We start from the raw sequence: 17,196 nt of genomic DNA, 5'->3' as shown, positions 1-17,196 counted from the left end.
AACTATATCAGTGGAAAGACCTCTGGTTTCAGTGATGAGTCAGTGGTGGACAATATGAGTGATCTCTGTGCAATCTGGCATCCGTTACATGAGCTTCCTCTCACAGTATCCTCCGACTGTGTCGTATGTTACGGAGTCGAATGCAGCCCAGTTCAATACCACTGTCACCGAGAACTCCTTGTATTTCACCACAACAACACAAATAACAAACCAAACTTCTCATTTAGCACAAAAGATCAGCTGACTTCCAAGATGAATGTGACTTGGGGATGAGTGGTTTTATTTCTTAATATCTTCTGTGTGCAAATGACAAGGAATGAATTCTTTAAAAGCGATAAGCTCCATCTGGCTGTTGTCAAGAAGCAGACAATGTCAGGATAATGGATGCTGTTCATTAATGGAGTCTGCTGATTCAGAGAGTACCAGCATGTGCCGGCCACTACCACAGCTGATGTCGTGGTCTTCATTGTCTATGTGGAACTATCTGCGTGCTGGGGCTCTGTCTGGGTCATGGAGGTCCTGATGATGGTATGAATATAGAACAAGCACCTGTCACTCTAGCATGGTTGGAACTGTAGAAGCTGCCCTGACTGACGCCAGAATTGTCAGAATTCTCTTGACATCACTTGAATATTCAGTAGCAGTCAATGTTTGTTTGAACCTGAGGCGATTGTTGATAAACTTTGATATGTCCAGACACATGAGATGTCTAAACATAAATAATAACTCAGACCATATAAGCTCAAGATATGTAAAACTGTAAATAGGAAGATTAACCCAGCAAGAACCTTGAGCTCGAGCTAATTGACTGCACAATAGATTCTCTATCCCCCCCCTCTATGGGATATATCCCCACTTCATTCCTCCCTCTATAGGATATATATCTGCTTTATTCCATCCTCTATGGGATATATAGGTATTTTATTACTCCCTCTATGGGATATATCCCCACTTTATTCCACACACTATGGGATATAAAGGTATTTTATTTCTCCCTCTATGGGATATATCCCCACTTTATTCCTCCCAATATGGGGTATATAGCTGCTTTATTCCACCCTCTATGGGATATATACCCACTTTATTCCACATTCTATGGGATATAAAGGTATTTTATTTCTCCCTCTATGGGATATGCCCCCACTTTATTCCTCCCTCTATGGGATATAAAGGTATTTTATTTCTATCTCTATGGGATATATGCCCACTTCATTCAACACTCTATGGGATATATCCCCACTTTATTCCACATTCTATGAGATATATAGGTATTTTATTTCTCCCTCTATGGGATATATGCCCACTTTATTCCACCCTCTATGGGATATATCCCCACTTTATTCCACCCTCTATGGGATGTATCCCCACTTTATTCCACCCTCTATGTGATATATCCCCACTTTATTCCACCCTCTATGTGATATCCCCACTTTATTCCACCCTCTATGTGATATCCCCACTTTATTCCACCCTCTATGGGATATATCCCCACTTTATTCGACCCTCTATGTGATATCCCCACTTTATTCCACCCTCTATGGGATGTATCAATCTATTCTAACAAGAATAGTTTGGGGGTTTGGACTGCAGGTTCAACATCAAAGGGAATGCACAATATTGCAGATTGTATCATTGTTGTACAAAATGGTCTCATACGTGCTTTCATCTGATAGGCATCAAACTGTAAAATGTCAGATAAAACTGTTGCAGAACTGTGACCCTCATGACTATATTCATCACAGTGTAGGTTGTCCCTTGGACCTGTCATGTGATCCATCATGTGATCTGTCATGTGATAATTTTCAGCTCTTGATTGTATGCAGACAGCATGCACCCAATCTAGGAGTTTATCCCTGCAACTTCCTTCTGAGCCATTACCTTGATTCAGTTTACTTTTCGATGCATGATCTAAAGTAAAATCTAACTGCAGTTAAATTGGATTGTTTAATAGGCCATGTATAAATATCTCCACATAGAGAGTGAACAGTGTGTTGTAACAGTATTGGCATCTCTGCCTTAGTTTCTTGTTTGAATCTAAACAGTTAAGTTGGTAGCAAACAGACTAAAATTTGTGATCGAAAAGACCAAGCTCAGCAGACCCACTACACAAACAACAGACCAATTACACACCAAACAGACCCATTACACACCCACTCAACACCCAACAGACCCACTTCACAACCAACAGACCAACTATACACTAAACAGACCCACTACACACTCAACAGAACCACTTCAACACCAACAGACCCACTATACACCCAACAGACCAACTACACATCCAACAGACCCACTATACACCCAACAGACCCACTTCACACCCAACAGACCCACTATACACCCAATAGACCCACTTTTCACCAACAGACCCACTATACACCCAACAGACCCACTTCACATCCAGCAGACCCACTATACACCAAACAGACCCACTACACATCCAACAGACCCACTTCACATCTAACAGACCAACTATACACCCAACAGACCCACTATACACCCAACAGACCCACTATACACCCAACAGACCCACTACACATCCAACAGACCCACTATACACCAAACAGACCCACTACACACCCAACAGACCCACTTCACATCCAACAGACCCACTATACACCAAACAGACCCACTACACACCCAACAGACCCACTTCACACCCAACAGACCCACTATACATCCAACAGACCCAACATACACCCAACAGACCCACTTCACACCCAACAGACCCACTATGCACCCAATAGACCCACTTTTCACCAACAGACCCACTATACACCAAACAGACCCACTACACATCCAACAGACCCACTTCACATCTAACAGACCCACTATACACCCAACAGACCCACTATACACCCAACAGACCCACTACACACCCAACAGACCCACTATACACCCAACAGACCCACTACACACCCAACAGACCCACTATACACCCAACAGACCCACTATACACCCAACAGACCCACTTCACACCCAACAGGCCCACTACACACCCAACAGACCCTCTACACACCCAACAGACCCACTATACACCAAACAGACCCACTATACACCAAACAGACCCACTTTTCACCAACAGACCCACTACACACCCAACAGACCCACTACACACCCAACAGACCCACTACACACCCAACAGACCCACTTCACATCCAACAGACCCACTATACACCAAACAGACCCACTACACATCCAACAGACCCACTTCACATCTAACAGACCCACTATACACCCAACAAACCCACTATACACCCAACAGACCCACTATACACACAACAGACCCACTATACACACAACAGACCCACTACACAGCCAACAGACCCACTATACAGCCAACAGACCCACTGTACACCCAACAGATTCACTATACACCCAACAGACCCACTATACACCCAACAGACTCACGATACACCCAACAGACCCACTACACACCCAACAGACCCACTACACACCCAACAGACCCACTATACACCAAACAGACCCACTATACACCAAACAGACCCACTTTTCACCAACAGACCCACTACACACCCAACAGACCCACTTCACATCCAACAGACCCACTATACACCCAACAGACTCACTATACATCCAACAGACCCACTTCACACCCAACAGACCCACTACACACCCAACAGACCCACTATACACCCAACAGACCCACTACACACCCAACAGACCCACTACACATCCAACAGACCAACTATACACCCAATAGACCCACTTTTCACCAACAGACCCACTATACACCAAACAGACCCACTATACACCAAACAGACCCACTTTTCACCAACAGACCCACTACACACCCAACAGACCCACTTCACATCCAACAGACCCACAATACACCCAACAGACTCACTATACATCCAACAGACCCACTTCACACCCAACAGACCCACTACACACCCAACAGACCCACTACACACCCAACAGACCCACTACGCACCCAACAGACCCACTTCACATCCAACAGACCCACTAAACACCCAACAGACCCACTTCACACCCAACAGACCCACTACAAACCCAACAGACCCACTACACACCCAACAGACCCACTTCCCACCCAACACACCCACTACACACCCAACAGACCCACTTCACACCCAACAGACCCACATCACACCCAACAGATCCATTATACACCAAATAGACCCACTACACACCCAACAGACCCACTACACACCAAACAGACCCACTACACACCTAATAGACCCACTATACACCAAATAGACCCACTACACACCCAACAGACCCACTACACACCAAACAGACCCACTACACACCTAATAGACCCACTACACACCAAACAGACCCACATCACACCCAACAGACCCACTACACACCTGACAGACACACTTCACACCCAAGAGACCCACTACATACCCAACAGACCTACATCACACCCAACAGACCCACTTCACATGCAACAGACCCACTTCACACCCATCAGACCCACTTCACACACAACAGACCCACTTCACACCCAAGAGACCCACTTCACACCCAAGAGACCCACTTCACACCCATTAGACCCACTTCACACCCAACAGACCCACTACACACCCAACAGACCCACATCACACCCAACAGACCCACTTCACATCCAACAGACCCACTTCACACCCAACAGACCCACTTCACATCCAACAGACCCTCTATACACCCAACAGACCCACTTCACACCCAACAGACACGCTACACACCCAACAGACCCACTACACACCCAACACACCCACTACACACCCAACAGACCCACATCACACCCAAAAGACCCACTACACACCCAACAGACCCACTATACACCCAACAGACCCACTATACACCCAACAGACACACTATACACCCAACAGACCCACTACACACCAAACAGACCCACTACACACCCAACAGAACCACTACACACCCAACAGACCCACTACACACCCAACATACCCACTATACACCTTACAGACCCACTACACACCCAACAGACCCACTACACACCCAACAGACTCTCCATATTCCCAAGAGACCCGCTTTTCACCAACAGACCCACTATACTTCCCACAGTCCCGCTATTCACAAGGACCTGTAGTCCACCAGGCACTGCCTGTTGTATGCTGCATGTTATTTGCCAGTAGTCTGGTGATGTGAGATTGCATGTGTAATCGTATTACAAGCAGCTTTACAGATCTGCTGCCAACTGGGAGCCTTTACTTCCCTGGATAAAGAGCAAACTCACGATTCTCCATCTTCTCTTACAACATTGCCATTTTTTCCACTTGAGATTAAATTTCTGACGTTGCACAGGCATCAGAATTGCTTTCATCATGGAATTGTTTTTGAATAAGCGAATTTGTTTAAAAATAGTTTCATTTCAATTTTCTTGACAGTATTCTGAGCTTTAAATTAAAATTAACAATATTTTTTGGATAATCTGAGAAGATTAATTTCAATAAATCATTTATTGATATTATAAAAATTAAAAAGATATTGATGACATATTATTTTCTGCATGGTAATAGTGAAATTATATATCAATATATTGATTTATTTATCTCAGGGGTTATTTTGGAACCAGGAAATACTATCTGGGAACAGCACAGATTTTGGTAGAAAAGATAAAGATATATATTTTTCATAATAAACTAGAATAATATCCTGGTGACTCACCAATTAAAAGCATAAGGTCTTTTAATCAGTTCACTTATCAAAAAGAAATAACAAGCACACTAATAAAAAGCATTTACCCAACTTCATGTGAAACAATGAAAAAGTGATATCTTTTTATGCTAGGCATGTGACACTGTGACAAAGTGATATCATTTTATGCTAGGCATGTGACACTGTGAGAAAGTGATATCATTTTATGCTAGTCATGTGACACTGAGAAAGTGATATCATTTTTGCTAGTCATGTGACAAAGTGATATCATTTTATGCTAGTCATGTGACACTGACAAAGTGATATCATTTTATGCTAGTCATGTGACACCATGACAAAGTGATATCATTCTATGCTAGACATGTGACACAATGACAAAGGGATATCATTCTATGCTAGACATGTGACACTGAAACAAAGTGATATCATTTTATGCTAGTCATGTGACTTTGAGAAAGTGATGTCATTTTATGCTAGTCATGTGACACTGTGAGAAAGTATTATCATTTTATGCTAGTCATGTGACACTGTGAGAAAGTGATATCATTTTATAATGCAGTTACCGTATGTGAAACTGTAAGTGAGTGAAATCATTTCATAGTGAATGAGTGAGTGTATGTGTGTTTAGGTTCTACGCCGCTTTTAACAAAAGAACTAGGCCAGTGATATCACTGGAACAACTTTTAACCATATTTTATAATGCAGTAATGTGAAACTGTAAGAGAGTGATATCATTTTATAATGCAGTTATGTGACACTGTGAGAAAGTGATATCATTCTATAATGCAGTCATGTGACACTTTGAGAAAGAGATATCATTTTACAATAGTCATGTGACACTTTGAGAATGTGATATCATTTTATAGTGAGTGAGTGAGTGTGTGTATATGGTTCTACACCGCACCAAAAGTACTAGGCCAGTGATATCACTGGAACCACTTTTAACCATACCATTTCATAATGCAGTAATGTGAAACTGAGGAAAAGATATCATTTTATGATACAATAATGTGACACTTTGAGAAAGTGATATCATTTTAGAGTGAGTGAGTGAGTGTGTGTATGGTTCTACACCGCTTTTAACAAAAATACTAGTCACTGGAACCACTTTTAACCATATCATTTTTTAATGCAGTTATGTGACACTTTGAGAAGTGATATCATTTTATAGTGAGTGAGCGTGTGTGTGTATATGGTTAAATTTATGCCACTTTTAACAATAGAACTAGTCCTATGGTTACATTTACACCGCTTTTAGCAATAGAACTAGTCCAGCAATATTACTAGAACCACTTTTTACCACAAGGCTACCCCACCGCCCCCTATCATTTTATTATGCAGTCATGTGACAGTGTGTGAGAGTGACATCATTTTGTGCTGGTCATGTGACACTGTGTGAGAAAGTGATATCATTTCATGCTTCACCCATCCAATACAGCCTTCTTCTGTGAAGGTTTGCAGAACACTTGACAGCAGATGCCAGGGTGTGCAGCCAATTACAAAGTGTGCCGGTATCTATAAATAGACCCAGAGTCTCCCAGCCAGTGTAGACTTGTATTCAGCCAAGGCGATCCCAAACAAGCGGACAGTGTGTTCAGATAAGTTTCTAACATGTTTATTTGTTTCTAAGTATGAAACAGACTATAGCCCACCTGGCCTAGGATCCCAGCTATTGGGGAGGTGAAGGATATCGGCTGGTCTGTGATGATCAATATACACCAGTGTACTCTAAGGACATCTAGCTCCACACTTGTGATAGTCCACAACAACACAAAGTCTTCACCGGCCATGTGCTAGGATAGTTACTACGGCTGACACAGAATTCATGCTGATTGAGGGGTAACCTCTACCTGTTGAAGACTTTACGAGGCACTGGTGTGAGTCGCTGTGAGGGCAATCTGACAGGTGAGAGAAAACGTTACATCACTGAGTTAATCACACGTCCCAGGGTCACTACCCAGTCTGTGTGTGTGCCTTACCGTTGTGGCGGTCTTTGTCAGTGTTTACGTACCGTGACCGTGACAATACTCACTATGAGCCAGCTCTGTACACTCCAGTTCACAACAGAACAATATGTTTCACAGCACTTCACCAGCAGACATAATACAGTGTACTTTGTGAACTATGTCCACATGCAGTGTGACCTGGAATCAGACATGAATGAATGCCCAAAGTATTTCAAACTTTACATAGCCTTCACCTTGAGCACTGCGACCTGTGACTGTGACACCCTTCTTTCAGTGTTTATGTACTTCGTTCAGTCTCAATATCGGCTGATTTACTGAAGTAGGTACACAGTTTACGGCACACTCATACCTCCTACCACAACACTTACAAGGTTCAAGTCCCCTATAAATTTGCTCTCTTCACCAGCTGCTTGAGGCGCCATTTGAATATGTGCTGAATGAATAGTAGGCTGCAGTTACTAAGCTGTTTCTTGGTATTTAGAATTCATCAATGTTAGGTTGGTTTTTGTTTGTGGTTTAACGCCTCACTCAGCAATATTACAGCATATGACGGCGGTCTGTAAATATTCGTGTCTGGACCAGACAATACAGTGATTGACATCATGAGCATTAATCCACGCAATTGGGATCGATGACATGCATCAACCAAGTCAGCGAGGTGACCACCCGATCCCATTAGTTGCCTTTTATGACAAGCATAATCGCCGGTTAGGGCAAGCATGGGTTGCTGAAGACCTATTCTACCCCGGATCTTCATGAGGCCATCAATGTTAGGATTCTAACAGCTATATGTGTTGATCTCGGCATAGTATGACATGATTAATTCTCCCTGGTAATCATCACTGTAAAATGCTTATGAAAATGTTAATAGCAAGAAAAAAACACCTATATCAAAGTGACTTGTGCTTGGCCTATTCATATTCATAGTTTTACATACTATTATCATACATAATATTTTGGTGTTATGTATTAGTCATGAGCGGATGTAGTAATGCTTGTCTGCTGCATCAGGCGAGGCAGTCTCCACTGACTGGTCATGGAACATGTTGCAATAATTACACAGTGGTTACAGAATGATATCACATGGGATGTTGGAATTTGAAAATGTTAGTATTTTAATAATAAGTCCTCAGATGGTATAAATCCTATATCCCCCGGTAATTACATGTTATGTCTTTAAGCAAGTATATAACAATGGAAATGATGATGATGATGATGATGATGATGATGATAACAATAGAAATGATGATGATGATAACAATGGAAATGATGATGATGATGATGATGATGATGATGATGATGATGATGATGATAACAATGGAAATGATGATCACAAAGATGATGATGATGATGATCACAATGGAAATGATGATGATGATGATGATGAGGAGGAGGAGGATGAAATCAAAACAGGGAGAAAAGCATCACAGGGACCAGTATTTTAAACCAGAATATTCCCATGAATATTTAAGATATAATGTGATTATAATCAAACCCGACGCAGCTTAGTGCACAGGCAACTCTCAGTATGTCCAACCTTCAATTGAACAATAACGTTAATAACAGTGCAATTCTCATGGAATAGAATAACGTTTGCTTTGGCAAACATTTTTCCATTACTTTGGTTAAAGCCAGGGATTGAACCTATTGAGTTGCAGAGAGCAATATTTGTACTTATAATACACTGGACTAGCTGTGATGCAAGTTTGCCAGCGTCATCTAAACATTTAAAAATCTCTTTTCCATGGCTGCCTGTCACGTCGTCACAGCATTATTAGGGTGACAGTAATTAAATTTACAGTGGTTTAGTTTTGTGCTAAAAGCCTGTAAATTAATTATCGGTAAACATCCTATTCTGAAGTGTTTGATGGTTGGGAGGTTTGACAGCCACATTATGGCATCAGCGTCGGTGATTACAGCTAATTCTGACGGAGACATGTTCACGCTGACGTTGCCGACAGGTCTCGAGAACATTACCGGTGATAATAGGATCAAGTCAGTGGCTCTGGGCTGGATCACGCTAGAAGATCCTTGATTGATACACTTCCCCGTCATACTCGACAAATACGAGAATAATTCAAATATGCCTGTCTGTTGTAATGACTGGATTGGCTTTGGTTGAAATCCTGAGTTTGGCTATAGAATTGGGGCATCGTGTGTAATCAATCAGACGATTTGTACATTCTCAGCTGATGCTGAATCAGGATTTGAAAAAGGAGGTGTGTGTTATACCCAGAATACAACATGTACAATAGTAGGTTGACGGGAGGTTTCTGATAAAAGAAGTGAGTGAGTGAGTAGGGTTTTACGCTGCTTTTAGCAATATTCCAGCAATATCACGGCAGGGGACACCAGAAATGGGCTTCACACATTGTACCCATGTCGGGAATCGAACCCGGGTCTTCGGCGTGACGAGCGAACGCTTTAACCACTAGGCTACCCGACCGCCCCTCTGATTAAAGGAGCGGCAGTGCACCCCCTTCACCCATCCACACCACCCCCACCCCTCTCACACACACCCCTCTCATCCCCTTCTAGTCTCTCCCACCCCATCAACCTCCACTCCGACACCCCTTTCGCACCTTCCCCTCTAGAGCTAAGTATCACCTGGTATGTTGCGACACAATATGTATCACGGTACAGACTGACGATACCAATGCTAACACGATACACCAACAAATAGTAAGAAATGATGAAATCACTGAAATTTCACTGGATTCATTCATATACTTATTATTATCTCAAAAACAAAAACTTGTTAATGAAAATAAACCAAGAACAAAACAGTTTTAAACAAAGGGATGGTTATTAAATGTAATAGTTTAATAGCGGGTACGTCCTGTATTACCACGTCCTTGTGTTCCTTGCTTACAAGTTGTGCTATGCTGCTTCTGATTTATGGAAGGTAACTCTATCAGTTTCTGTTCTATTTATAGCATGTCACAATCTCACAAACTGATGATTCAAGTATTGTCTGTACCTTAGTATCGATGATATTGTAGGTATCAGTGATACTCCACCCCTACAGCCATATCACCCCCTACACCCTCCGCCACCCTCTCATTTCACCCTTCCCCGTCCTTCAACCCATGCCACACCCTCCACCCATTTGATCCCACCCACACACACACACCCTCCAAAACACACACCCACACCAACGACCACACCAACGACCACACCCACACCCTCAAAAACACACACCAAAACCCACGACCGCACCGACACCCTCCAAAACCAATGAGAACACCCACACCCACACCCACACCCACACCCACGACCACACCCATACCAAAACCCACACCCTCCAAAACCCACATACACACCCACACCCACGACTACACCCACACCCACACCCATACCAAAACCCACACCCACACCCATGACCACACCCATACCAAAACCCACACCCACCCATAACCTCGAAATCATGCCATTGTCCAGTTGTCCAGTTACAGTTCACCATCACCCAACATTATCAGTTTGAAGCATGTGCTGTTTACATTCGGACAGGTGTCCTTTCAAGTGGCTGAGGGTGGCTTTGCTGAATGATAAAGGAACACTGAGTTCATTCCAGTCAATATTATCTTTATGGGTCGTTTACATATTATAGTGTGAGTTAAGACAGCAAGGAAGGACTTCACCTTCTAGTGCCTTCATCAAGGACATGCCCTGTCTTCATTCCAGTCAACTATTCACATCAGTCAGTGTCATGACTGTCCTGTTTATTTTGTTGTTTATTTTGTGTAGTCTCTGTGATTATGTAAAATCTAGTGCATTCTGGGAGAAAACCATGAAGCTCCAGTTTTGAATAGGTCTTCAGCAAACAATACTGGCTGTAAAAGGCGACTGCTTGTCGTAAGAGGCGACTAAGGGGATTGGGTGGTCAGGCTCGCTGAATTGGTTGATGCATGTCATCGTATCCCTAATGAATGGATCAGTTCTCATGATGTCAATCACTGGATTGTCTAGTCCAGATTTGATAATTTACAGAACGCCGTCATACAGCTGGAATATTGCTGAGTGAGGCGTTAAACAACAAACAAACAAACAAACAAAAGCATTATGGGAGAGTATTTGACGGGTGTAATTGTAAGCAAGGATTATATCCTACCTTAATATTATCCCGGGGGAAGTTTTACTCTGGAGTATAGTATAGGATAGGATTATACATACTGGTGTCGGTTCAAATTCACTAGGGGGAATCATCCTGACACAAGAGAATTTCATCCTCGGGATAAAAAATAGGGCAGGATGATATTCACTCTTACACGATCAGGAACAGTGAATAGACTGCCACAGCAGTGAGTGGATCTTAAGTTTTACACATATCAGAGGGCACTCCAGATCATGAAAGAGAGAGACACACATATATTATTTGTCTCAGTTTGGAAAACCTAGAACTATTTGTTTATTTTGAGTTGTTTATTATGGAATTCCACACCCTTCAAACTGTCCCTGTTGCCATGGCAACTACCCTGGACAAGATGAGCATTCGATCCTATGATAGTGAAGGCAGGTGGGACGATGAATCTTGTCGTGAAAGTAGACAATGATAATTAGTTAAATGTAAGTAGATGCAGGATTCCATGCAGCTGATCAGGGGCTGATGAATGTAATTTGTCCTGTAACATCATAGAATAAGGAGGCAGTTGCTATGCAACTTGTGAACATGTCGTCCTTGATGTCTGCTACCCACGCTTGATGTAATTAAGTTGACATTCTTGTGGTGTGTTTGTTTGTCTTGTTGGAAACACTGGAGGTGAGGTGAAATGGGGTTCAATGTCTCGTTCAAAATTCTTGCTCTCATATGACCATGTGCATGCATTTGTGTCTGTGTGCATGCGTGCGTGAGTGAGCGTGAGCGTGTGTGTGTGTTTGTGTGTGTGCGTGTGTTTGTGTGTGTGTGGGTGCGCGCGTGCGTGCGTGTGTGTGGCTGCTTGTATTACTCGGGACTAATGCCGATTTTGTAGTGCTAGCCCACTGAGATACCATGCCACAGTTTAACATGAATACCTACGAAGATACAGTATACTGACTCCGAGACGACCAGTCCTTGTTTTAACCCCTTAATGCCACGCGCCAGGCAGGGTGACAACAAGTCCCAACTTTTAATGTCTTTTGGTATGAGGTGGGGATTGAGCCCACGACCTTCCTCTCTCTAGGCAGACGTTCTGCGTCTAGACCACGGAGGTGGGAGGTAACACTGAAGCAAGCAGGAGTGTGGTGGCCTTGTGGCCTTGTGGTCAAAGTGTTCGTTTAATAGTGAGTGAGTGAGTGAGTATAGTTTTACGCCGCTTTTAGCAATATTCCAGCAATATCACGGCGGGGGACACCAGAAATGGGCTTCACACATTGTACCCATGTCGGGAATCGAACCCGGGTCTTCGGCGTGACGAGCGAACGCTTTAACCACTAGGCTACCCGACCGCCCGTTCGTTTAATAGAAAGCCTTGGTTTGATTCCCCACAAGGGTGCAATGTGTGAAGCTAGCTAGCGTCTATGACATGATTATTTCTAGCGCATGACTTTACTCACTCACACTGGCACCAATTACCGTATATGCGCTCAGCGCTCTCAAAATTAGAAATAGGGGGCTCTTATTAGAATTATATTTTGGTGAAAAAAAAAGAGTTGAAAGATAAATTTCATGGTTTATGCTGAGAGCCTGAAATGTTTATATAAGACATATATATTTTTCCAGAATTTAATTGCCCATAATTAAGGGTGCATATAACACACGAGTGTGTATTATACGCGAATAAATAAGTCTTGTGTACATTGATCAATCGGAAGGGGTGCTGATTGGGATTGTTCACTAGCCAATATATTAGCAAATATTTCTGTTGGCGCTTATTAGAGCGGGGCGCTAATTACGTCGAATATGGTATATGCTTTTAACATATGCTATTTAAAAGTGCATGTCAAGCTCCTCCTTTATATGTCATCATTAGACCCATAAAACAAGGACTGGTCGGCTCGGTGTCTGTATACTCCATCTGAGTGGGGTAGTCATGCTAAACTTCGGCATGGTTTCTCACTGGGCTAGGCATTTGTCTGGGCTAGTACAAGCAGCCACACAAGCCCCCAACCCCCTTATTAGAGCGGGGCGTCGAATATGGTATTGTATGTTTTCTATGATCCTGGAGAAGGGTTGTAACTTATGCATAATGGTAACCGATCCATTTTCCTGTAAATTGTGGAAATCGAATATTTAACATATACTCTGTACAAGGAGAGAAATGTGGTACATTTATGAAAACAATGCAATTATTGGTGTTTACTTTGTCCATGTTAACAATGTCTTTATAGTTGGAGTAAAACTCATGTTAACAGTGTCTTACAGCTCGAATAAAACACATGTTAACAGTGTCTTACAGCTTGAATAAAACTCATGTTAACAGTGTCTTACAGCTGAAATAAAACTCATGTTAACAGTGTCTTACAGCTTGAATAAAACTCATGTTAACAGTGTCTTACAGCTAGAATAAAACTCATGTTAACAGTGTCTTACAGCTGAAATAAAACTCATGTTAACAGTGTCTTTATAGTTGGAGTATAACTCATGTTGACGGTGTCTTACAGCTCAAATAAAACTCAAGTAAACAGTGTCTTTATAGCTGGAGTAAAACTCATGTTAACAGTGTCTTACAGCTCAAATAAAACTCATGTTAACAGTGTCTTACAGCTCAAATAAAACTCATGTTAACAGTGTCTTTATAGCTGGAGTAAAACTCATGTTAACAGTGTCTTTATAGCTGGAGTAAATTAAGTTCTGTTTAAGCCAATCATGTAAGTGTACAGACAGTGTAACCAGTCTTAAAATAACAAGACAACATGACGAGTAATTCCATATAATAAGTATATCCACCTCACAACTTTCTGACAAGCATGTGTGTGTGCATGTGTGTGCTAGTCCGGCTAGTCGGCTTGTACTAGTCCTGAGTAATGCCTGTTTTATAGTACTATCCCACTGAGATACCATGCCACAGTTCCACTTGGATACCCCTCTCAGACACTGTATAAGACTCCAAGCTGATTGGACCATGTTTTGCCCCTCTATGCAGAGTCCAACAAGTACCATCTTTTGATGTGATGCAGTCGGGGATTGAACCACCGACCTTCTGCACTCCAAACAGATGTTCCATCAAATTGACCACGGAGGCGGTCAACACATCTTTGAGAGTTATATACCTGCTACATATTTGTGTGGATTCCTTCAGTTTTATGAGTGAAGCGATGAAGTCCTCACCCACAGATGATCACCCACATCTCCCATGTCAGTCCAAATGTCTTCAAGCATGTACAGAAACTGTATGTGCCTCATTTAATAATTATCAATCAATTGATCAGATCCACTCATACAAACCCCTGGATGTTTAATATTGTGCATCTTTAGCAAACCGTGAAGACAGAGTCACATATATTCCAGCCATGAAATATGAGGCGTCTCTGGTGACTTCAAGAACCACGCAAGCCAATTATAATATAGAGACATGGCGCTGTCTATGTGGGGGAGACGAGGAAGGGAGGGGGGATGACAAAGGTGGCAGGGGACTAGGGGTATATGACTGTTATTGCCTCATTCAATCTATCATTGAGTTTCTGCCAAACCGGGTAAGTAGTTTGTAGTTGAGGAGTCAGGCCATGCGTACATGATGGCCCCAAGGATTGGCAGATTAGAATTAAACTCAGTTTACCGTATTCGATGTATTAAGCGCCCCACTCTAATAAGCACCCACGGCGAGATTTGCTAATAAATTGGCTAGTGAACAATCCCAATTAGAGCCCCTTCCGACCCCTATTCACATATAATACGCACCGCTTCCGACCCCTATTCGCATATAATACGCACCACTTCCGACCCCTGTTCGCGTATAATACGCACCGCTTCCTTCCCCTATTCGCATATAATACGCAGTGTTATATGCACCCTATATTATTGGCAATTAAATTCTGGAAAAATATATCTGTCGAATATAAACATTTCAGGCTGTTAGCATAAACCACAAATTTTATCTTTCAACTCTGTTTTTTTCACCAAAATAATATTCTAATAAGAGCCCCCTATTTCTAATTTTGAGATTGCCCTGGGCGCTTATTACGTTGAATACAGTTTTCCGAATCCCTGACCATGTTTTAATCTCCTGGTCTTTGCTCTCTTCATGACTAAGATACAAGGCAGTTACTGAAACTCTGGTTGATGTTGATGGAACATTAAATTAGACCAGTTTCTGAATATTTACAATATTCCACATTACCCATTCTAAAAGGCTAATCTAGTATGCTTTACACCCATTTACTTATACAGCTAATATGGGAGCATGTGTGGCCAAGTCGTCTAAGGTGCCTCAATTCAAAGTGCAGGGTTGATTCTCTTAGGCATGCAAAAAACCTAGGCCATTCGGCTTATGCAGTTGACCTCCTTCTGTAGTTTGTAGATATATTTATGAGCCTGTAATTGCATGTAATTATCTACAGATGGAAACTGTTGGTGGTTACAATGCTTGTCAAGAGGTTGTATGTCGTCATGTACAGTCAAGGATACTGTAGGTTGTGTGAGAACAACCATGAGCTGAAAATACGGACGCCAGTTTAAAGTTTGACTAGCTTGTTGATACTGTACCAAGCTTCCATAGCTTTCTCATGTTGTTGGATTTCTATCAGCAAAGGCCTCCAGACATCAGGTGGAGCAGACAGTCCCAGCAGACAGTCCCATCAGACAGTCCAATAAGTCACACTTCCTTGACCATCCAAATTGATGCAGTTTGGAACTAAGATTATAATGGCTGCCCTGTTGTCTCTTGGGTGTAATCTGCCGGGCGGAGATCTCTGATACTCTGTGTAGTATATCGACCGAGTATATTGACAGTAGTATATCGTCTGAAGTATATCTACTTTAATATATTGTCTGTAGTATAACATCTTTAATATATCGTCTGTAGTTCATCGTCTGTAAGTAAATCGTCTGTAGTATATCATCTTTAATATATCGTCTGTAGTATATCGTCTGTAGTATATCATCTTTAATATATCGTCTGTAGTACATCATCTGTAGTATATCGTCTGTAGTATATCATCTTTAATATATCGTCTGTAGTATATCATCTTTAATATATCGTCTGTAGTACATCGTCTGTAGTATATCATCATCTGTAGTATATCGCCTGTAGTACATCGTCTGTAGTATATCATCATCTGTAGTATATCGCCTGTAGTATATCATCTGTAGTATATCGTCTGTAGTATATCATCTATGTACACAATTATATCATCTCTGCTGCATGTTGACTGTCATGTATCTACTATTGGTTTACTTCACAGGTTGTATAACTCTCCTATACCACAGGTTGTATAACTCTCCTATACCACAGGTTGTATAACTCTCCTTATACCACAGGTTGTGTAATTCTCCTATACCACAGGTTGTATAACTCTCCTATACCACAGGTTGTATGATTCTCCTATACCACAGGTTGTATGATTCTCCTAAACCATAGGTTGTATAACTCTCCTAAACCACAGGTTGTATAACTCACCTGTACCACAGGTTGTATAACTCACCTGTACCACAGGT

The 17,196-nt window shown here is 42.1% G+C and overlaps 1 protein-coding gene across 3 annotated transcripts in view; it reads left to right on the top strand.

Moving 5' to 3' along the window:
• The window catches only part of LOC139477865 (putative N-acetylated-alpha-linked acidic dipeptidase), a 198,385-nt gene that overhangs the window by 36,840 nt on the left and 144,349 nt on the right, over window positions 1-17,196 (top strand). The window contains exon 1 of one of the 3 annotated variants that reach the window (XM_071260301.1): window positions 1,711-1,714. The exons of 1 other annotated variant lie outside the window; for it this stretch is intronic. The gene's annotated coding sequence lies outside the window, so the exon portion shown is untranslated. Of the gene's footprint in view, window positions 1-1,710; window positions 1,715-7,152; window positions 7,561-17,196 lie in introns of those variants that run through there. One more of the 3 variants, XM_071260298.1, reaches the window with a different exon arrangement.

This window comes from Haliotis cracherodii, unplaced genomic scaffold (assembly GCF_022045235.1).
Source record: "Haliotis cracherodii isolate W230 unplaced genomic scaffold, xgHalCrac1.p SCAF_36, whole genome shotgun sequence".
In the NCBI taxonomy this organism is placed as follows: Eukaryota; Metazoa; Mollusca; class Gastropoda; order Lepetellida; family Haliotidae; genus Haliotis; species Haliotis cracherodii.
The sequence above is the reverse complement of the archived record's forward strand: the minus strand, read 5'-3'. Positions and strand labels throughout refer to the sequence as shown.